We start from the raw sequence: 24,551 nt of genomic DNA on the forward strand, positions 1-24,551 counted from the left end.
GAAATATGTGACAGAGAAAGGCTCCTTTGGAATACATTTCATGTACTAAGTAAGGTTTTTATTTCTATCACAAATATTCTATAATCTTTAAGAAAAACCCCTTTACTAGCACTTCCTCTCAAATTCCACGACTACCATGTTTGAAAATAATCAGTTAATGCACCAGCTTATTGGATTGCCCAATTTTGAAATATGTCTCTTTTAATATTTAACATGCAGCTTAGGGCCTTAGAACCTCAGACATCCATAACACATGTATAATTCCTGAGAATTAGAAATAAGTTGCATTCAACACCAATTAGCGTCATCATCAAAAATATTGTGCCTGGCACACATGTCATGCAAGCAGCAAGCACCGACTGTGCAAAGCGTTCTAAGCGGGAACTCTCCCAGCCCAAATGACTTCATGCAGAGAAAATAAACAACAGCAAGCAGGCAGGGTGATCAACATGAACTCTTTTTATTTCATTTGGGTTTTTTTTTAGTCTTCTGCAGTACCCTTAGCAGAGTATCTTACACTTTAAGTGTTTGTTAAAATGAGAAGTGCACAGGGCTCTCTAATGCTTTGTCACACTTGATTTCATAAGTCAACTATAGCTCGAGTCAAGATATCAAGCTGTTTACTGTGGAGACTTGCCTTCTCTGCCTTCCCCTCAAGGAACAGGAGGAAATGTGATAAGGCAGCCATTTGTACTGAGTGAGTTTCTGCTGAAAGGCCTTTTGTGGATTCTCCCAACCAGTGTGAAAGGGACTCATTGTTAGCTGCTTAAATTTGAAGATGACCTCCCAGATCGGGTTTTATCTCCAAATGCTGGAAAGCACAGTGGTCTTGGATGCTTGCAGGACAGATTTTTCACTGTGCTGAGGGTTTGTTTGTAGCTCCTGGTAATGGCACCACTGACTTTCCTTCCTTGAACTGCTTGTCAGGATGAGCTGGCTCATGTCTACTACCTGTACACCAGAGTTCTTTGTTAGAGTGTGTCCTAATCCAGAATTCCATAGTTATCAAGAAATGGATTGTGTCAACACTAGCTCCTATTATGTTCTGAAGCACTTTGGGGCCTCTGACTTCTGCTCTTGTTTTGCAGAGCAAATTGCAGTTGAAGGAAGACAAAGGTTAATTTATAAGTGGATTCTGCATTGCTATTTGCGACATTTCCCTTGATATATGAATCATTTAGCACATGACCCTAACGTTAGATCAGGTTTTTAAAAGAATTTTTTTGCTGTTGTTCGTCATCTTTAAGTCTGCATCAATTACTTGGTAGTGGAAAAAAGTCAATGTAATGATCTGTTTTGAAAATAAACACTGCAACTTGACTTTGGCCTCCAGAGCCTGTTATCATGTGGTAACATCATGCTATTTCAATGACATTATCTGCTAAGGGTATTATGATGGTGGAAAATATTCCACTTTTGTTATCGGAACAATGAAACTGTGATATTTAATTATGTAGAAGTATGTTTAATTTGTGGAAGCTGGAATGTTAACTGTCAGAAGGCTGACAGTGGTATCTAATTTGAACAGAAGATTATTTTGTGTTTGTCAGAAATGATTGCTTCACTACTGTTCCCTGCTGTCCCAAGTCTGTTAGTTCACTCATTGAGTTTTCTCCTTAACAGATTCACTAATTTATGTACTCAATACGATCTGGTGCTAGGTGATAAGAATGGGGCTAGCATATAATATATCTCTGGTCAATTTTATTTGTGGAACAAATAGCCTTTGTGAATGGCACAGCAAGAAAAGTGAAATATAATCAAACCAGGGGAAGTCATTCTCCCTTTCCCCACCTCACTGTTTCTCCCTCTCTCCTCTGCTTTTGAGAATGTCAGTGGTTTACCCAAGGACATGGACTGAGCTGATAGAACCATAGCCTAGACCCATGGCTGAGTCTCTTGACTAGTATTCTGTAGCACTGAATTTTTGCTAAATTTCTGGTTCTAACCTGGGATTAATCTGCTGCAGAAATATCTGTGGGGTGAGAGCTTCTATCAACTGTACACTTTCCCTATTCTCTGTCTCAAGATGAACTGAGAATATTCTTCTTTTTCACTCGTTTTAGGCCAAAGGATGGATTCCCAGTGAACCTGGTTAACGTCTGACTGCCTTAGCAGCTGGATCAGAGTTGCTCAGAGTTTTGGTTTTGGCTGCTAAAAAAATTCTGAATCACTCAGCTGGAGTCGCCTCAGATTCACAAAAGTGCCACAGTGACAATGAAGCAGAACGTTTGTGTAAATAAAGGGCAGGGAAGAATGGAGATGGGTTGTTCTGAGGGTTGCCACCATATTTACATGAGAGCTGCATTCACAAACACAGTATAAGAGGACAAAAATGTCCTGTGTTTTTGGCTGGTGACAGTTGACTGGAGAGAAGCAACATAGCCGGTATGTTAAGTGACCTTGAGCAATTTCAATAATTTCAACAGAACTATGGTCTTCCAAGTTGCTCAAAATTTTTAATTGAAAAACAAAATTCCAAACATTTATGATGTTTTGGTATACCGATGTATGATTGCTAAGTCAAATGAATGAATATATGCGTTACTCATGTACTTACAGGTTAAAAGTTTTTTAAAATCTGCTTTCTTAGCTATGATCATACAGGTATGTACTTCTATTGTTGACTAAGTGCCTTTTGTCAATACACAGGCCCTTTATGGCTGAAAGAAATCATTGAAGAACTGATGAACTTTGAATGAAGGTTAACTCAGCAGTTGATGTTAAGTAGATATTTGTGTTGTTCTATTTTCAGGCAAGCTTTTGTTTTGCTTTGTTTTGTTTTATAACACTGGTGTGTACACATTCATATTCACAGAATTTTTGTGTGTTAGTCACAATTCAAAGGAGAAGAAGAGGAGGAGGAAAAAGAAGAGGAATAATAATAATAATAACAATAATAATAAGAACAACAACAACACAACAGCAACAAGAGAAACCTGAAACTAATCACAAAAATGTGGATATCAATGGCATCCTTGCATAAGAAAGAAAGCACGACTGCAAGCCTGGTTATCTCTCACAATTATAGAAGTTTAAAAAATGTTTTAGAAAAACCACAAATTACTCAAACACATAGTCTATGCAGCAGCATTTAATTTAATGCATAAACGTGCTAGTCATTTTATTTGTTTTTTGTTGGTATTTCAATATGAGACGCGAGGCGTTCTGGAGAAAGAGAGACATATGGTGAGACCTTTGAAGGTCAGTGTTTGTACTGAAGCACCAGGGTGGTTATTTAATCTTTTTGAATCTGAATTTTCTTATTGGTAAAATGAGAAATATGCTCACATGAAAGTTCTGTCCTAGTTAAATAGCCGTTATAGTATACAAATACAGGAAATATTAGTTCAATTCTTAATACTTATAAAAAATAAACTGAACTAACTTTATATATATATACATATATGATGGCTCAGACATTAAGAGTGCTTACTGATCTTCCTGGGGACCCTAGTTCAGTTTATAGCATTCATATAAATTAGCTTTCAGCCAAATGTGACTCCAACTCTAAGACATCAGATGTTCTCTTCTGACCTCCTTGGATACCTGAATATATGCCCCCTCCCACACATACAACCACCATACACAAATAAAAATTAAAAATTAATCTTAAAAATATAAAGACAGGTCCTGTTCTCCCCATGCCTCCTCTGATTATTTTGTTTTCCATTCTAAGTGAGATTAAAGCATTCTCACCTGGATATTCCTTTTTGTTAAACTTCATACACTCTGTGAGTTGTATCATGGGTATTCTGTATTTTTGGCTAATATCCAGTTATCACTGAGTAGATGCCATGCATGTCCTTTTGGGACTAGGTTACCTCACTCAGAATATTTCTCATTGCAATCCATTTGCCTGCAAAATTCATGATGTGCTTGTTTTTAATAGCTGAATAATAAGTATTTCATTGTGTACATGAATCACATTTTCTGTGTTTGTTTGGTTGAAGAAGAGCTGGGTTGTTTCCTGCTTCTGGCTATTATGAATAAGGCTGCTATGAACATAGTGGGAATTTCTCCTTGTGACATGGTGGAACATCTTTTGGGTATATGCCCAGGGGTGCTATAGCTGTCTCTTCAGGTATTTCCAACTTTCTGAGGAATTGCCAGATTGAGTTCCAGAGTGGTCGTACCAGTTTGCAAACTCACCAGAAATGGAGGAGTGTTCCTCTTTCTCCACATCCTCATCAGCATGTGCTTTCACTTGAGTTTTTGATCTTAGCCATTTTGACTGGTGTGAGGTGGAATCTCAGGGTTGTTTTGATTTGCATTTTCATGATGATTAAGGGGCTGACCATTTTATTAAGTGCTTCTAAGACATTCTAGATTCCTCAGTTGAGAATTCTGTTTAGTTCTATACCCATTTTTAATTGGGTTATTTGGTTTTCTGGAGTCTAACTTCTTGAGTTCTTTGTATATTTATATATTAGACCTCTATCAGATGTGGGGTTAGTGAAGACATTTTTTCATCCTGTAGGTTGCTGTTTTGTCCTATTTACAGTGTCCTTTGCATTACAGAAGCTTTTTGGTTTCATGAGGTCCCATTTGTCAATTATTGATATTAGAGCCTGAGCCATTGGTGTTCTGTTCAGGAAATTTCATTCTGTGCCAATGTGTTTGAGGCTATTCCCCACTTTCTCTTCTATTAAATTCAGTGTTTCTGGTTTTATGTTGAGGTCCTTGATCCACTTGGACTTGAGCTTCACAGAAGGTAACAATTATGGATCAATTTGCATTCTTTTACATACAGACCACCAGTTACAGCAGCACCATTTGTTGAAGATTCTTTCTTATTTCCACTGGATGGTTTGGTTTCTTTGTCAAAGATCAGGTGACCATAGGTGTGTGAGTTTATTTCTGGGTCTTTTTTTTTTTTCTATTCCCTTGACAGACTTGTCTGTCTCTGTTCCAATACAAAGCAGTTGTTTTGTTTTTGTCTTGTTTTTAATCACTATTGCTCTGTAGTATAGCTTGAGGTCAGGGATGGTGATTCCTCTGAATTTCTTTTATTGCTGGGGTGTATGGGTGGTAGTGGATGGGTGGGTATGTAGGTGGGGGAGCACCTTTTCAGAGGCAAAGGGGAAGGGGGATGGATGGGGTGAAAAATTCTGAGAGGGGAGAACCACGAAGAGTAGCAACATTTGGAATGTAAAGAAAATAATTTTTAAAAACCATAATGTCAGAAACCAGTGAGAAATTTGGAAGCTCTCATCAACTATCCCTTTCTTCTTTGTATTCCACAGTTGCCCCTACAGAAGAATCTCTTGGCAGGAGTACCTCAGTTCTAGAACACATTATCATGTGGAGAAAAGCTCTCAGAGAATTCCTTTCCTGTTGCTGTGCTAAAACACTATGACCAAAAGCAACTTACAGAAGAAAATTTACCTTGGCTTCAACTGGGAGAGTCAGTAATGTTGTGGGAGGCACAGAATCAGGCATCAAGAGAAAGAAGCTGAGAGATCACCACTTCAACCCTAGAATGAAGCAAAGAGAAGAAACTTGAAATAGGAAAAGATGTAAACTTCTCAAAGCCAATTTCCAGAGACAACTACCTTTCTCAAGGCATAAGTTCCTACAGGTTCCATTACCTCTACAAACAATAGCATTGTCTGGGGACCAAGTGCTCAAATATCTGAACCCATAGGGAATATTTCTTATTTAAACGACCATCACATGTTTTATGTGAAAAGAATAAATGAAGAACAAAGCTGTATATAGAGAGAGAATAAAGAAAAATATATTTATTACCCCTTTATGAGATTTCATTGTTGAAAAATTAGGTGCTTCCTGTCATGTGTCATTAAATTGAGCATCTTTTAAAAAGTTATTTATTTTTTGAGATTATAATTACATTTCCCGTTTCTTTCTTCCCTTCAAGCTCTTCCATACCTTCTTGATCTTTTTCAAATATATGTAATTGCATGTGTATATTTCTAAATAATAAGCCTAATCAGTCACATTATAATAGCTGTATATATGTTTTTATGGCTGATCATTTGGTATTGGAGACCTAGTTGTGTTGAGGCCCAAGCTGCCCCACATTGGGCGCTAAAAATGTTGAGAGCTGCACTAGCCCCACATTTGGGGGCCAAAATGTCATGGACCACTCTGTCAGTGTCAGAAACCACACTACCAAAAGCCTCGGGGGCTAAATTGTTAGAGCCGACACTGCTCCAGGCTGCTCTGGTCAGAGCGTCAGGGTTCAGCAAGAGAGAGTGAGGATGGACGCAAGGAATGGAGACCAGACAGAATGTGATTCAATCCCGTTTATTCTTCAGTCTCTCTTCCTAGTCCAAGTCCCAAGTCTTGAGTTCCTAGTCCCTAATTCCTAGTTTCTAGTCTCTAGTGTCTCCAAGTTCCAAGTTCCAAGTTCTAGTCTAGAGTCTCATCCAAGTACAAGTGCCTAATTCCAAGTCTCGAGTGCCTAATCTCAAGTGCCTACTACCTAATGTCTAATGCCTAATAATAATTTCTTCTGTCTGCCTCTCACCTTTTATATGTCTCACTTCTAAGCCATGCTTTTAAGTCACGCCTTTAAGTCATGCCCTTAGGTCTTGTCTCTAAATCTGATCTCTAAGTCACACCCTTAAGTCACATACCTTTAAGTCTCACATACCCAAGGGAAAATCCTGGGTATCTAAAGCAAGATGTTATCAGAGTGTGCTCAGCTGTTGTAGGCTATTGTAATCAAGTCTCTTGTCAGGATATATGGCTCAAGATGGCTGCACGGATAATAGCCGCCTTTTGTCGGCTCCCCACACAGTTGATGTGCTCTTCCCTGGGAAAGACTAGGTCTCCTACTCTCGTATTCCCTAGTTGCCTGTAGTTCTTTGTATAAGACAGAGGTCTCCTGTACAACTTCCACACTTAGGGAATTTTGTGTGGGAGTTTGTCTCTAGGAATATCAGAAACTACATTCATAAAAATCTCAGTAATATAGCTGCCTAACCATGGGCAGCTTTTGTAAGCAAAATAAGACAAGAGAAAATGATGAATCCAATAGGCTGTAGATGAACTCTGCAGTGCAATTCCTCATCAGGCTTTTGAGAGTCAAACATACTGCTCACTCACAAAGACCTAACACTCCACTTATTGATCCATGGAAGAGAGGCCAATAAGAACTGTACTTTACAAGTTGTTTTCAGGATTTTTTTTAAAGCATGCTTTGTAAAAGTCAATGTATTGTAAATAAAGATTGCTTTAAGTGAATAAGGCATAATAAAAGCCTGCAGGACTGAGACTAGGGAGATAAGAAAATCATTCAAGATAAAAGAACGCTTTAAAAAACTAGACATATAGGAGAGTAGCGGAGTTTAGGTACAGATTAGGGTAGTTATTGTTAACTTTGTAGTCTATTAAATATTAAGATTTTGCAAGGCATAATATTGCTATGTTTTTCTTTTTTGATTATGATATAATTACTTCTCTTCGTTCCCTCTCCCCTGTCTTTCTTACAAATTCATGGCCTCTTTTTTCATTAATTGTTAGTGTGTGTGTATGTACATATATATTTCTAAATATGGACTTCCCTAATAAAAGTCTAAATATTTATTCTTGTTGCCATAGATAAGTGTAATTCTCATCCGTCATCAAGGAAACTTCTCTTTGCCACAGGTGGAGACCTTACATAAAAACAAAACCAATGAAAATTCAGAGGTGTAGAGCCCAGTTTGAATGGATAAGTCGGCAAGACACTCCACTCAAGGTTCAGAGAACAGTGTGGATGAGAGGGGAGGAAAAGTTGTAAAAACCAGAGGACCAGCAAATTTTCCATGATGCTTTAATGTACTTAATTCCTTTCGTATAAAAATCTGTATGTCAAGAGGGATAAAGTTTATAATGAATTCTTCTAGTAGAATATCATTAATAGCCAGTCAAGTGCAGAGGCCCTTGCCAAGGGAGAGTGCAACAGCTCTACTCTTTGTGTCAGTGTTTTGTGACCATTGGATGATAGATTTCCTATGATTAATACACAAGTGTTTATTTTACACCAGAGGTATAGATGGTGATGCTTTGGATTCTGGGATGGCTACCTTACTTGTACTCTTAATACTTACTAGTTTTTTCATGTACAACATGTTACCCCTGAAGAGCTGTGAATTAAAAGTGTACCACCAGTGCTCTTTAAGATGCTAAGTTTCAAATAGGCATCCAAATAGCTGCTCAATATAAAAGCCATGTCAAAGAACCAAAACATTCTGTCTCACACAATCACTTACTTATAGTTTGCCTCCTCCCTCTTTCTCTGTCTGTATCAGTAAAGCAGAGGAGTGTGTTGGCAGATTGCATATCCTAATGGCTTTAGGATGTTGCCCTGAACTGTCAGTAGTTATGGAAATGAGATTAGAATACATTTCCATCAACTGTGTAAGGTACACTACCCATGGACCTGCTGCTGCTGCTGCTGCTGCTGCTGCTGCTGGACTGGTGCTGCTTAGTGAAGAGAATTATAGCTCAAAGTTCTGCTTTTATGAGGATCATGACTTCCACAGTTCTTACTGTTTCTATTATTTCTTTGTATTAATTCTGTTATCTTTATCCTTGTCCTATTATTCTGTTATTCTGCATATCCTTATAATAATTAAAATAATTAAATTCCAATATTTTTCAAGAAGATAGCACATTTTTCTAGGGTTATAATTTTCTTAAAATTTAGACACATTTGACTAGACAATTTATGTGATGATATATATGTGTATGTTTCTAACCCACGTATAAGATCAAAGGATATAATTTTCTAAAGAAGGAAATAAAGAAGAAGGAAAAGAAGAAAGAAAGAAAAAGAAAAAAAGAAAGAAAAAGGGAGCCTGGGTTTTCAATCTTTCTAATGGTGAAGTTAACTTTGAGATTAGATTTGAGCAATTTTATTTCCCAAGGGAAATAACATATGAGTTTGAAGAGTTTAAATGAGCAATAGGTACGTCCTTCCCCCTGCACTGGTCTGAAAGGAAATTCTTCCAATCCCACACATTATCACATAATTGACAGACTTCAGCTTGACAGTTATGCTTCCCAAGAATAATAGTCTGGTTTCCTTAAGTGTCTTTCTTCCCTTTCTTTTCCCTTCCTCCAACCCCCTTTTATTTTCCTTCATTTCTTTGTGTCTTGGCAGCTCTAAATCTGGCAGGATTTTTGGAAGTTCTTCTGTAATTCTTGGAATACACCTTTAGGAATATGCTCACATTATTAAGAAACACATCTCGGCTAGACACTTTAATGCATGTCTGGTAGGTTAATCCAGTCTGGCTAGAAGGTGTTGGCAAGTTATTGTCTATTACCAGAAAGTAAAGGCAATGACTATGAAATTTCCCAACAATTTCCCTAATCCTGTCCTGTTTGAAATAACAAAGTAACAAGCGTCTTCATATATGTGACTAGGTTCTGTGTCTTTAGTTTGTCTTGTCTTATTACACTAGCAAGGACTTCGAGTGTGGTGTTCATAGGATTGAGAGTTAACAGCCTTGATTTCTGTCTACAGGGGACTTTTCCCTACTTTGATGTTAGAGAATCCTTTTCTGTTCTTTGAACTCAAGGTTTTCCCTCCAACTCTCAACCTCAGTGCCAATGTCTTCCCCAGCTTAAGACTGTATCCCAGCTTGCCGACAACAGAGACAAGGCTGCCATGAACTCATGACTAGTGCATTCCAGTCGACTTTTAGTTCTCACATATTTATTTCATGTGTCGTGTCTTCTTTTTGTTGTGGTGGGGATTTTGTTGTCTCTTTGCTTGTCCCTTCCCCCCCACCCCCCGCCTTGGCATATAATGGGAAAAAAAGAATGAAAAATGCCTCCCCAATCTTATATGGAAACAGAAGTACTTTGATATTTTTAAGTAAGATGTATTTTGTGGTTGTTTATAAAAGTGGTTTTTTATGTTTCAAGTTGCAGGGGGACAATATTTTAACCCTGAGAACATGAAAGAGTATTTTTTTTTTTGATGGCCTTATATTTCTTTGTGATTGTTGCAGGACATGGAGCCTTGTTAGATCTCAGTATCCAAGACAAGCAGGACCTTGCACCGGGTAAAAGAGCTCTTGTTTCCTACCACTTTTGCTTGGAAACACTCTCAGGAAGCTTAATTCTGCCATTGCTTTTGACAAAAACTTGGAAGTTTCTGTTATTGATTTGCTTAACTTAAAATTTTTCTATAAATGTATTCCCACCATAACATTGTATATATTTCTCTCATACAGCATGAGTATCATGTTTTTGAGGCTTAACTTGTATGTTTCAACTTAGACCAAATTGATACAGTATAAAAGATTTTTCTCAGCAAATTTTCTTTTTATTAATAATACTGTTTAATTGACAAATTACACTTGTGATCATGTAAATGACCATGTGATATTTTGTTATTTGGGTATGATGTAGAATTACTAAATCAAATGGACTAGGATAGCCAGGAACTCACTCTCTTGTTATTTTTTGTGGTGAGATTTTTTTTAAGTTACATCTTGAGCTGTGTTGACATACACATCCTAATATATTGGGAGATATGAAGATGTGGAGAAGATAAGAGTGAAAGACTCTTACTAGGTCATTGCAATTGTGAGCTAACACTCCCTTGGCCTTGCTAGGAATTTCAAGCTATACTCACTCACAAGTTCAGGTTTGTCAGATATATGTGCCAACCAAAATGCAGACCTCTTACTACAAGTCTGTCACTATAGCTTCTTGGCATACTTGATGCATCACTACCTTGATTCTTTGTGTTGTTATTTTAGAATCTGTCTAACTGGCTCTTTCAGGCAGAATTCATTGAGAACTAATTCTTTCTGGCCAGAACGTTTTCTCCTTTGCTCTTTTTTAATCCACTCTCTATCCTCATTATACATACATAGTCTTTAGGAATATATAATTCATTTCTCAAAGTCTAACCAGCTTGCTCAGTGATTCTCAACTTCTTCATCAGGAGTCCATTGGCAAAACTCTGTCTCTAAAAATATTTATATTACAATTCATAACGGTAGCAAAATTAGTTGTGAAGATGCAATGACAGTAACTTTATGGTTGGAGTCATTACAACATGGGGGATTGTGTGAAAGGCTGCAGCACTGGGAAGGTTGAGAACCACTGCTTTTGCTCATAAGTTAGACCAGAGTCTATTACAGTCACTTAGCTTCTACTTTCACAAATCAAACTGCGTAAGTAATCTTGAGTTTTTCTGGACTTGTTCCACATTCAGTGGAAAATGAGACTCCAGTGTTGCCTGATGTGCTGACAATAAAGAAATTTTGTTTGCAGTCAGAAGACTTTCAGGCAAAATAAGTTTTCCAATGGTGAGCTGGGAATTCCAGTGTTGCACAATTAAGGCCATAGTTGCAGAACTAAGATCCATTATTTATGTAGTATAGTTTCCTTCTGCATTGTGAGCAGCTCAAGGGTAGAGACCAACTACTATAAATTATCTTGTTATTCAAAGGACCTAACGAAATGCCTACAACAAAGAAAATATTTAGCTAAGTTTAAAGCATGTGAAATAAATAGATTTTTTAAATTTTTAAATTTTTAATTGGCTGCTGTCCTATAAATACAACTGCTGTTATTTAAATGAAATCCTCAGCCCTTTAGTTTTCTTTCCTTAAACTCTGTCTAGCTTAACTTAACAGAAGGTGAACTTCTATGATAATTTAACACAGTTTGCCAATCAAGTTTTGTGTGTGGGAGTCACTTACAGAGCTCATCCATCTCCCAGAACAGAGTAAAAATGTACCAGAAACATGTAGATTGGAAAATATTGGCATCGAAAAGGAAAAGAAAATATGAGTAACAGGAGTCTGACTAAGGAAAATTCCAGCAATTCTTTGCTGTAAGGAATCTCATAAAAGTGTGTTTGTCTTGTAACACAATTCTTCCATTAGTGTCAGGGAGCAGTTTTCCCATGAGCACACCTTGCAGTAGTCATTCTCTCCTTTCACTGTGCAAAGTCATGAGGATTGGCATGGCCTACTTACTCCACTACCTATTCTTCCTCTGCCCCCCCCCCCCAGTCTATTCATCTTTTCTTAAAAGACTCAATACTGGCTTTAAAAACCAAAACACATACACACAGAAAACCAATTGTTGCTCCCATATAAGCTTTGTAACTCATTCCTTGTTTTCCAATAATATATTTAACAAAAATACAAATGAGTCTTCCCTTTTGAAGAATAGTGTCTCCGTTTTTAGTCCTCATGTTCTTTCAGCTATAGTCATTTAAGCAGTGACTTCTATGAATTCTACTTCTTAGTGTGCTTCCTGTGTTAGAGTCCACTTATCAAAGTTCTTTATTGGTTCCTCCCATATTTATTTGACCTGTAAATATTAAGAGACTCACAACTCTGAGTTAGTACTGTGAAACTCTACCAGAGATGATAACAGGTGTGTTCTTGAAAACAAAGATGCTGTGACTACTCCCATGAGATCCTTAACAAGAGTAGGCCCAATTGCTTTCCCTGTGAAGTGGAGGGAGGACTTAATATGCAGCAAAGGTGAGGTCCAGGAGGTCATAGCCTTCTATTAACAGTTGCTGGGGAAGGGGAGGGGGGGCATTTTCTTCAGTGGTGTGTTAGCCCATAAGTTGCTCATACTTTTGTAGGTAACCCCACATGTATACTAATGTAAGCCAACTTAGTTAAACTCATTGGTTCAAGCAGCTAAACTTGGTTAGGAATGTGTCTTTTATTGAGTAATTTTTACATAAATGTTCATAAGAGAAATTGATCTGAAATTCTCTTTCTTTGTTGAGTCTTTGTACGGTTTAGGCATCAGAATGACTGTGGCTTCATAGAATGAGTTTGGCAGTTTTCCTTCTATTTTGTGGAATAGTTTCAGAAGTATTGGTATTAGTACTTCTCTGAAGGTCTGGTAGAATTTTGTACTAAAACCATCTGGCCCTGGGCTTTTTTTGATTGTAAGACTTATGATGACTGCTTTTATTTCCTTAGGAGTTATGGGGCTATTTAAATAGTTTATCTAATCTTGATTTAACTGTAAGTAAACCTGTAAGTGACATCTGTCTAGAAATTCATTTATCTCATAAAGATTTTTTCAATTTTGTAGAGGCTTTTGAAGTAAGACCTAATGATTCTTTGAATTTCCGCATTGTCTATTGTTATGTCCCCCTTTTTATTTCTGATTTTGTTTATTTGGATATTATCTTTCTGTCTTTTGGTTATTTCGGCTAAGTGTTTGTTCATCTTGTTGATTTTCTAAAACAACCAGCTCTTGGTTTTGTTGATTCTTTGTATTGTTTTCTTTGTTTCTAATTGATTAATTTCATCTCTGATTTTGATTATTTCTGGCCTTCTACTCCTCTTCAGTGTGTCTGCTTCTTTTTTCTTCTAGAGCTTTCCAGTGTACTTTTAAATTGCTGGTATGAGAACTTTCTAATTTATTTATAAAGGAACTTAGTTCTACGAACTTTTTTCTTACCACTGCTTTCATTGAATCCAATAAATTTGGATATATTGTGCCTTCGTTTTCATTGAATTCTACAAAGTAATTTCTTTCCTTATTTTCTCCCTGACCCAGAGATCATTGAACAGAGAGTTGTGTAGTTTCCAGGAGGGTATAGGCTTTGTGGTATTTGTGTTATTGTTGATCTCTAGCTTTAACTAATGGTGCTCTGATAAGATACAAGGCATCATTTCAATTTTCTTGCATCTGTTGAGGCTTGCTTTGTGCCAAACTATATGGTCTATTTTGGAGAAGAATCCGTGAGGTTCTAAGAGGCAGGTATATTCTTTTGTATTTGGGAAAAATATTTTGTAGACGTATGTTATGTGCATTTGATTCATAATGTTGGTGAGTTTCATTATTTCTTTGTTTACTTTTTATCTGGATGACCTGTCAATTGGTGAGAGTTGGGTGTTGACGTATTCCACTATTAATGTGTGGGGTTCAATGTGGGATTTAAACTTTAGCAATTTTTTAAAAAAGTGTAAATACCCTTGTTTTGGAGGCACAGATATTCAGAATTGAGATATCATCTTGGTAGAATTTTTCTTTGACGAGTATGAAGTGTCCTTTCCTATCTCCTTTCATTAATTTGGGGTGAAAGTCTATTTTACTAGATATTAAGATGGCTACTCCTGCTTGCTTCTTGGGTCCGTTTGCTTGGAAAACTTTTTTCCAGCCCTTTACTCTAAGGTAGTGTCTATTATGGCTGAGGTGTGTTTATTGTATGCAGAAAAATGATGGATCCTGATTTTGTATCCATTCTGTTAGCTTATGTCTTTTTTATTGGGGAATTAGGTTCATTGATGAGAGATATTACTGGCTAGTGATTGTTACTTCCTGTTATTTTGATGTTGGTAGTATTAGTGTGTGTGTGTGTGTGTGTGTGTGTGTGTGTGTGTGTGTGTATGATTCTCTTGTTTTGTTTTTTTCTGGTATGGAATTACTTATTTCCTGTGTTTTATTGGATGTAGTTATCTTCTTTGGGTGGGAATTTTTCTTCTAAAATTCTCTATAGGGCTGGATTTATGGATTGATATTGTTTAAAGGCTCAAAAGTCTTTAAGTATACTTACACACTTAAAAGAATACAGACTAAGTATACTGAACTTCAGTCAAGCACTAGTGCTTCTTCGCAAAAAGAAGAAATAAAAGTATAAAAGTATTGTATCTCCCAGAAATCATGAAAATAGAGCAAATACAAAAATGATACAAATGCTTTTAGCATGTGCTTTTATTTACTTTGATTTGGAAGAGTGTTGTAATGACAAGATAAATCTTAGAAAACAATGAATAGGTATGTCTCAATAAAACTTCAAAAGTAATTCTTCAGTAAGTGAACTCAAATATCAGATACTATACTATCAGAATTTCTTCTTTCATAGTTGTATGATCTTAAGTGAGTGGATCAACCATCTTGTGTCTGATTTTCTATTTGTTACTCTATTTACTCCAAAGTGTTGTGAGGATTGAATGAGGTAATTGATAGAAAGCAATTAAAACATAATCTGTACACCATAAACATTCAAAAATATTAGTTACTTTCATCCGTTACTTATATGATTTTAACCAGAAATGTTCCCTCCTCCAGGATCATTTTGAAGATTTAGTCTTTACTGGTCATGGCATCTCAAGATATTTTAGAAACATTAGAAAACAAGACCTAGCTGATAGAAGAAGGTCAAGAGAGGTGGGCCTTTGAAGGTTACATTTTCCCTTGATTCCTGGCTTGCTCTCTACTTTCTAATCTGTTGGTGTGAGAAGTCTCTGACATATACTCTCTGTCAGGTGACCTTGATGCTTTCTGATGTTATGTCACTCTGTAATTATGAGGTAATGACTACATATATGATAAAACTTTCTTGAGACCCCCTAGAATGAAACTTTGCATTTAGTCACTCTTGTTTAATGTTATTGCCAAAAATATTATAGTATGATTGGCACTCTGATATCAATTTTGTCTATTTTGCAAGATTTTTACTAATATTCAATTATGTTTTTGTTTATTTTCGGACTTATTTTAATTATATTTATCCCTTCCTTTTTTTTCTCTCCAAAGTTTTCCATGTATCCCTTCCCATTTCCTTTCAAATTCAAGATCTATTTTTTCATCAATTGTTGTTGCATGCATATTCAATTACTCTTTACATGATAATTTGATATGGCAACACAAATAATTTATTCCTTGCCAAATGTACATGCATATATGATGTATTCCGGAATTAGACATTCTGTACATGACAAGTCATAATTAGATTTTTGTTGTGTGAGGTGATGAATAATATCTTAGTTAAAACTGGCCATTTAAAATTCTGTTAACAGGTTATCTAAGTTTAGTAGCTTGAAGTTTTGATTTGCAATTTGTCCATTTGGATCAAATCAAGCTTGTTATCAGGCAAATATGGGCATCACATATTGGCAATTTCATGGTCATTCCAGAAAAGTGGCCTTTTGTTAAGAAGTGTGTTTTGATTAGATCTTTCATATGAAAATGTTAATCTTACTTTCTGCATAGTTGCTTGGTAAATATGTAATAAAGAATATCTCCACGGAAAATTTTCCTCAGGGAACATTCTGAGGGTTGAACCTAGTGCCTTTTGCATGATTGAGAAGTTCTGCACTTCTGAGCTGCATACCATAAGTCCAGTTCTTTGAACTCTTTGATGACTGTTATTATAAATTTTAAAAAAATCTCATTTGTGATAATACTTATGGAAAATTGCAGAAGCACTTCAGATCTTTGAGGTACTTCTATATTTTCCCCTTATGGAAAACAACACTGACAAAGTCGGGCAGTCACACTATGTAGCATCATGGTAAAGCTAATTTTATTGAACAACCTGTTAGCATCACACCATAATCTGACATAGAAAGAAATGGGAAGGCATTTGCTAAAAATGTTTCAGTGTACTTGCTAGAGTCACATCACTGAAGACTTTATTATCTATGTACAGGGGAATGATAGAGAAAGGACTGCCAGGTTTTTTTGGAAGAAAGTTGTGGTTACTCCAATTAAGACACACCAAAAAATTGTATTCTTATTTTTATTAAATTTCTTTATATGTATGAGTTGAGGACAAGAGCATGCTATAGGATACCTGTGAAGATCAGAGAACAACTTGCAGAAATTTGTTCTCTCCTTTCGATCAATGGGTCTCAGATGCTGAACTCAGACCCTCAGACTCGGTGGCCAAGTACCTCTACTTACTGAGCCGTCTGGTCAGCCTGATATTCAAGTATTTTTATTTTCTAACTTTTGTTACTTTTTCTCCTTTTCTTCCTTCCGTCCCTTTCTCCCTCCTACCTTTTTCTCTTTCTTTTTCTTACTTTCTTTATTCACGTATAATTAACACAGAAAAATTGTATGTTTGTGTGGGACCGTGGGCTGTGAGAAGCAGCTGGGTGCCTGGTTGAGCATAGGCCTTGAACCCCAGACCCATATCAGACGGCACGTGTTTGGCTCTGCTCTGGGCCCTGGTTCTTTTCATTTAGCTTCAGCCCTCCACAGCACCTCCCACAGAGAGGTCTATGGCCATCAGCCATGAGGAACAGTGCCTCAGGCTCTCCCACAAGTAGATGAGGTATCTTCAAGCTCTCAGACCAAGCCAATAAGTGTTATCTGCTGCCAGACCCTAGCCCACCCCAAAACTGTATATAAGGGCTCTATTCAGAAGAAGTAAAGGTGTCCCAGTGTCCAAGAGTTCTATCACAAGAGCTGTAACACTTGAGAAGAAATCTGCTCTCCTGGAACCTGCCTGGGACATCAAGCTGCCTCCTTGCCAGCTGGCCGGCTTCTTATCCACCCAGCCCAGGCCGGCTCAGTGTGGGGAGACAGGTGCAGCACCTAGGAGTGACCGGGCAGTGATAGAGACTCTAGCAGAGGCAGCAGAAGGCAGGCGATCTCCCCTTCCTGCTCACACTCTGTCCCTATACCACACCCGGGCAGAGATCATCGTGGAATGGCCTCCGGAACAGGGGACCCACGTTTGGACATCATTTTACAATGTGATGATAATATACAATAAAAAGATCATGAAAAATCACTTAACATATCTATTACCATGCACTTACAATACATTTTGACTCTTAAGGTCCTATGTTATCATGGTTTGTATATGCTTGACCCAGGGAGTGGCACTGTTGGGAGGTTTGGCCTTGTGAATGTGAGCTTAAGACCCTTGTCCTAGCTGCCTGGGCGATAGTCTTCCACTAGCAGGCTTCAGATGAAGATGAAGAACTCTCAGCTCTGCCTAGACCATGCCTGTGTGGACGCTGTCATGCTCCCACCTTGATGATACTGGACTGAATCTCTGAACCTGTAAGCAAGCTCCAACTAAATGTTTTTATGAGTTTCCTTGGTTGTAGTGTCTGTTCACAGCAGTAAAATCCTAACTAAGACAACTGTCTTAGCAAATTTCAGGTAAATGATAGAGTCCTATTAACTCTGACACCACAGTATAGTTTCAGATCTTACTCTTCATTATAACAATGTTCATTAAGCTATTACTTTAACCTTAACCCCATGGTCATCTTTCATAAGGGTCTTAATTTCATTGATGAGGGATTTCCTTCCCGATTCTTTGTCTTTTAAAGATCCACCTACATCCTATTAACTTTCAATATATATACACATTTTGAATGGGACATACTCAAAACATAATACACATTGAAGAAAAGAGAGGGCTGGGTCCAGCATGGCCTTGGTAAGGGTAGAATGACACGATTCCCACCCCTGGAACAAGGCCAGCAAGTGTGGGCCTCCATGAGTGTCGATGGCAGCTGTGGGTGGAGGGCTTGTGTGTATAATGCTCTACATATTTTCACCACCCTCCTTTGAGAAATGTCCTCCCTCTTAACATTAATGACTCCATGATAATTAGAGACATCATCAGTCTGGGAGGTGAATGTGTGGCTAAAGTCTCAGCAAAATGGTAAATGCTGGGAACTTCAGGTCAGCATTTGAGGCTATGGAAAAGAAATAAAAAAATATATATAGTTTCTCAACTATACGAAAATATAAGGATGCAATATGAATTGTATAAGGAGATTCACAGATCTAAAGAAACAGAGGCAGCTCCTCTATGAGCCAGTTTGTCAGAAAGATACAAAGACAGGCAGATATAAATGCAGACAGATTCCTTAGTTCAAGGTCGACCTGGGAAAGATTGGGTCTCACCAGCTGTCCTATGGACTGTGCTGATGCTTGCTGTCTCTTCCTAAGAGTCAAGGGGCTAAGGTCATGAGATGCTGACTTGTGGGATAGTCTAGAGGGAACCTGGAATAAATAACTGAATTGATATGTAAATAAAAACTGGGCTTTTGGTCTGTATGAGATGAGCTAGTATAGAAAATAATAGCACATTTTTTCTTCACAAGTTTAGTGAGAGCTGAGCTGTCTGGAGATCTCTGTCGAGCGAATATAGCTCCTCAAAGATTTTCTCTAACAGGACTACTGATTTTGTTTGGAATATCTATAGACAACGAACAAAGCACTTTTTGAATGTTTTTTTTCTAACAAGATTTTATACCTTGGTTGAAAATCTCAAGAATTACTTCGGGAATGAACAAAGCTCTTTTAGAATGTCTTTTAGCAGCTATTCAGAGAAGGTTGTCCGAAGAGCGAATATAGCTCTTTTAGAATTTTTGTCTGGCTTTCTGATTTTGATTGAAAAACTCACAATTACTTTTAGAATTTTTGTGACAGGTTTTCTGATTTGGTTGAAAAATCCCAGAATTTTTATAGAAGCTTTTCTGACTTTGGTAAGAAAACTCATGAGGTATCCAGAGAACTTTTAGAATTTTTACTAGCAGAGAGAGTTGTCTCAACCAGAGAGATGTGTCTTAAACAGAGAGCTAGTTGTTTCAACCAGAGAGTTTTTTAGAATAGCAAGAAAATGTTGTCTCAAGCAGGACACAGAATGAGAGAGATCAATCTGAAAAGCTATCATGAACAGAATATAAAACATCAGCTTGGACCCAGGATTTGACTTCGAGTAGTTTGTTTTCATCATTCCCAAACACGCCTTCCCTCTAAACCTCTTCTAGGCTGAGGCTGGCCTTTGGCAAGAGGGAAGGTTGCTTGTTGCCTAGGGTTGCAGTACCCAACCTTGAGAGTTGAGATATTAACTCTGTTTGTATACCTTTGCATATCTGTTTGTATATCTGTTTGAAAGTATTCATGAGGCAGGGGATTTGGAAAATTCTGCTTTATAGCAAATGTTTGTATGATATCCTTTCAGACTGTATACCATTTTAAACCATTTAAATGACCATTTAAAACACCTTTAAAATATTTGTGAAAGAAAGAAGAAAATAAAAAGCAAATAATCAAATAACTGCTCAAAATCAAATTATTGTTCGAAAATAGAAAGCAACGATGCTCCAGAGTGTTAATATAGTAATATTATGCTGAGCAGAGTGGCAATGGTAGTGACGTCCTCAGCCTTTTGCAGGCTACTGTGAAATGAGGGAAAACTTAGTATTACCCTGACTTGCAAGATAAGAATGAGCATAAGAGAAAAACAAAGAAATATTTGACTTGCAGAGACGATACAAAGACAGTTTCCTGTGCATGTCAGTAGAGAAAGAAGCAGAGTTACAGAAAACAGCATGAGAAATGTAAATTCCACAGCCATTTTAAAATGACTAAAAATAAATAAATAAAATGTTTTCAGATTTTGGTAAAGTATAAGAAACAGACATCAGGACTTACTAATTCATTTCGAAATCCATGTTTGAACCAACATTTCAATAAAATATATACTATATTCCATCTATAACAGGTTTTAGACATTTAAAGTTACTTTTGTTATCTTTCATTAAGTGTGAAACTGAAAGATCTGTGAAGTTATTATTATTGATATCAGGAACCGGCTTTACTGTTGCAGGTGACTTCGGAATCTAACAATGAGGGTGACTTCACCCATAGGTGACAGTGACTCATGCATCTGTTGCTGTGACAATTGCCATACATTACCAGCATCCATCTGGTTTACCTCTCACGTTTACCTGCAAGTGGTTATGTCACAGCCTAAATAAAAGGCAGACCCTCTTGACCTTTGCTCTCTCTCTTTCTTCTCTTTCCCCCTTCGTCTTCATTGCCACCTTTGCCCCCTACCACCCCCCCCCCAAAAAAAAAAACTCTCTCATGTGGAACTGCATTGGCATGGTGCGGTCAGGACATGAGCTGTGATTCTATCACAATAATTATTGTGATTAGTTAATCGCTAAACATCTTTCATTTTTCAAACAACTCTTTTTTTTTTCATCTAGAATGAGACAAAATCAAGTAATTTTTACTTTATATAATTTTCTCTTTACAATATTATTTATTCTGGAATTTTTACATGATGCAATTGCAGCAAACAATTAGATTCTGCTGTCTACATAATAATACATACCGATACATGCTACAGTCTACATACTAATACATACTGATACATGCTACAGTCTACATACTAATAGCTATGCTATTAGTATACGTACTAATGGCATAATCTACACACTAAGACCGAGATGTTTATTCATATTTCTACCCATCATCTTCACTAGGTCATCTCAGTGACTATCATTTTTGGTTTTAATGTGTCTATACATGATCTTAAGGTCTTCTCTCCATCACAAATCTTCTTCATCAAAGTTGATAATTATCTCACCTTTTCAGTTGCTCAGGTCCCCAGTTTTGGAGTTTCTTTAACTCATCTCCTCCCTCATCAGATTCAAACCATAAGGAACTTTCTTGGGCATACATTTAAGAGACTTCTAGAATTTTACAACTTTTCTGTACTTCTTCCAAAACTACCATCTTCTTCCAACTGTCCAGCCCACTTTTACTTACCACTGGATAATAATAACGACCACTAATATGTCGCTTTACTGAATACTTTCTCTTTTGAAGTAGTTTTCAACATGAGAGTTAGGAGATCAGAGTATATTACTTTTTCCTTTATTGCTATGATGTGAAACCTGTAAGGATATTTATAATTATCCTTTTTTGTTTCCTAGTATGTAAAAAAGCCACTAGAATATTTTTTACACATAGCTAAACAAATAAACTTCTATTTTTAGAAGAAAATGATAGTAACTAGAGAAAGAAATTTACTCCCCCAACATCTCTTTAAAAACAAGAGAATTTATCTCAAGTTTTTGAACTTCTTTCATGTTCTTTCTTCTGTCTTATGGTACTCACTACACATGTTGACAGCTTCTCAAACTGAAGATCAAGCTCTTTTTTTTGCAAAAGCTGGCTGTTACATGTCTGGATTCATATCATGATTTTGACCATTTGAGGGCAGAATTCGAATACCACAATTTTTCATTTGTAAAAAAACAGATACACAAAAGTATTCCTTATGGACACTGTAAAATTAAATGTATCTTGTGATGCTACCCATATGTTCTCCAAGTCTTCAATATCAGTAGAACAGATATCTAAAATGTCATTTGTGAGTATACACAAGCAAGAAGCATCTCAAATATGCTAATCCACTTCATAGACTGCTGGGTAGCCAGAGCTAGTAAATTTAAGTGGCACAAAGTCTTCAAAGAATGCATGCTAACTTGGTGACATTTGGCTCAGTTAAAGCCCTAGGTGGTGATATATGTAAATGTGGTTTGGTAAAATTAAGTGTGATATGTATGTATTTATTTTATGTTTTTGTTTTATGAAGTCAAACACATATCTAAATTAGTGGCATGATGTCTGAAGGTTCATGATAGGCATCTGTATGGATTTTCAGTTCCTTGGGTTAAGACCCACTGTGTATCTGTGTAGGGCAGTGGGCTGTGAGAAACAGCTGGGTGTTTGGTTGAGCATGAGTTTCGAACCCCAGAACCTTTATCAGATGGCAGGAGTTCAGCTCTGATCCCAGGCCCTGGTTCTTTTCACTTAGCTTCAGTCTTCCAACAACCCCTCCCACAGAGAGGTTTATGACCATCAGTCAGGAGGAACAGTCCCTCAGGCTCTCCCACATGCAGATGAGGTATCTCCAAGCTCTCAGGTCAAGCCAATAGACATTATCTGCTGTCAGACCCAAACCCACCCCAAAACTGTATATAAGGGCTCGACCTCCCGAATCAGGCGGGGCCAGAGACCTACAGACAGTGGAGACGCAGGCCGGAGGCAGCACGGAGACAGTAACGAGCCCTCCCTGCTCTCACCCTGTCCCCAGCTGGGAGATTGTTGTAGGACACCCTCAAGAACAAGGAATCCACATATCTGAGTATTTGCAACCATTTCTTGACTTCAGGTACAGTGAAATTTGCCTCAAAATAGACACTTTCTCAATTTCCATTATTTCTTTATTTCAGATTACCAGTTCTCGTACAATTCGTCTTAATCTCCATTTTATTTTTGTTGATAGTCCTGCCCTATCACTGTCTAAAGGCAAAGTTTCCTAGGCGAGACATTATCTGGCTGCTATAATCATTTCAGAACATCAACACTTGATGATTTAAAGTTCTTGAGTTTTTATTTGTTTCTTGAACTCCTGCTATGGCAATACTTCTTGGCACTCACTGGATTGATACTTTCCTGAGTTGCCCAACCCACATGCCTTCTAGATCCTTTAGAATGTCACTTTCACATATTAGTACAGGTTTGGATAGAGAACAGATATCTCTCTATGAATATGATTTTCACTTGTCTATGAATTTTTAACAAGTCCCTACCAAGGTCAAGGGTATAGGCAACTACTTTACATCTGGTGTTGGATGTAGAAAAACTCCAGAACAGCTTGGTGCTTTGTTTCTAATCCCTCATAGTATCATTCTCTGGAATTTGAGTCTGTTAGAAGTCTTAATATTTCTTTGTCTGTTGTCTATATGACAACACCAACAGCCTTTCATATTTCTTGGAATTCTTATAGCATGGTCATCGTGAGTAAATCCCACATTTTGTATCAGTCTTCCTTAAGTCTTATTACTCTATTAGTAAAAGCATTCACAAAGACTCTCAGATCAAAGAAGAGGAACAGATTCTAGTCTTTGATGAGAAAATGACAAGGGCAGTATGCAGCATGTGAGTTGTTGAATTTATTTCTGAAAATAATCTGATTTCATCTACAAATTCCACAGTTTCACTTTAATTTAATTAAGATTAAAAGATATTTTTGTTTATCTTGTTATAATTTTAAAAATGAATGAGTGAATGAATGAAGAATGAAAATCTCGCCATTAGGCTAAAAGTAAACAACTGAATTGTCACTTACTTACTCTTGCTGGGAATTGAGTAACACTGGCTATATCAACCACTTACGATAGTTGGTCTCATGTTGACCAACATATAATAAGATTGACAGTTTAATTTTGGTGGGGAGGGATGTGGTTTTATTTTGTTTTCTTGTTTTTTTTTTTCCTGCTTTTTTGTTGTTTAGTGAGTGGTTGTTGTTTTATTAGATTTTTTGGAGGAAGAACTTAATGTTGGGAGGGTACACGAGGAAGAGGATAGGGAAGGACTTGGGATAGAGAAAGAATATGGTCAAAATACATTTAAATCTAAATATTGTTGACTGCACATGGGATGGATACCCAGGTAGAATGGTCTCCAGACGGCCCCTCCTTCAGTTTCTGTCCCACACTTTGTCTCCATATTTGCTGCCTTGAGTATTTTGTTACTCCTGCTAAGTAGGACCGAGGCATCCCCTCTTGGTCTTCCTTCTTCATGAGCTTCATGTGGTCTGTGAGTTGAATCTTGGCTATTTCAAGCTTTTGGGCTAATATCCAATTATCATTGAGTAAATACCATGTGTGTTCTTTTGTGAGTAGGTTACCTCACTCAGGATGATATTTTCTAGTTCCATCCATTTACCTAAGAATTTCTTGAATTTATTATTTTTAATAACTGAGTAGTACTCCATTGTGTAAATGTATGTGTATTCTTTTGTGATTGGGTTACTTCACTCAGAATGAAATTTTCTAGTTCCATCCATTTCCTAAGAATTTCTCAAATTCATTGTTTTTAATAGCTGAGTAATACTCTATTGTGTAAATGTACCACATTTTTTTGTATCCATTCCTCTGTTGAAGGACATCTGGGTTCTTTCCAGCTTCTGGCTATTATAAATAAGGCTGCTATGAACATAGTGGATCATATGTCCTTGTTATATGTTGGAG

The sequence above is a fragment of the Arvicanthis niloticus genome, chromosome 13 (genome assembly GCF_011762505.2).
Source record: "Arvicanthis niloticus isolate mArvNil1 chromosome 13, mArvNil1.pat.X, whole genome shotgun sequence".
Classification (NCBI taxonomy): domain Eukaryota; kingdom Metazoa; phylum Chordata; class Mammalia; order Rodentia; family Muridae; genus Arvicanthis; species Arvicanthis niloticus.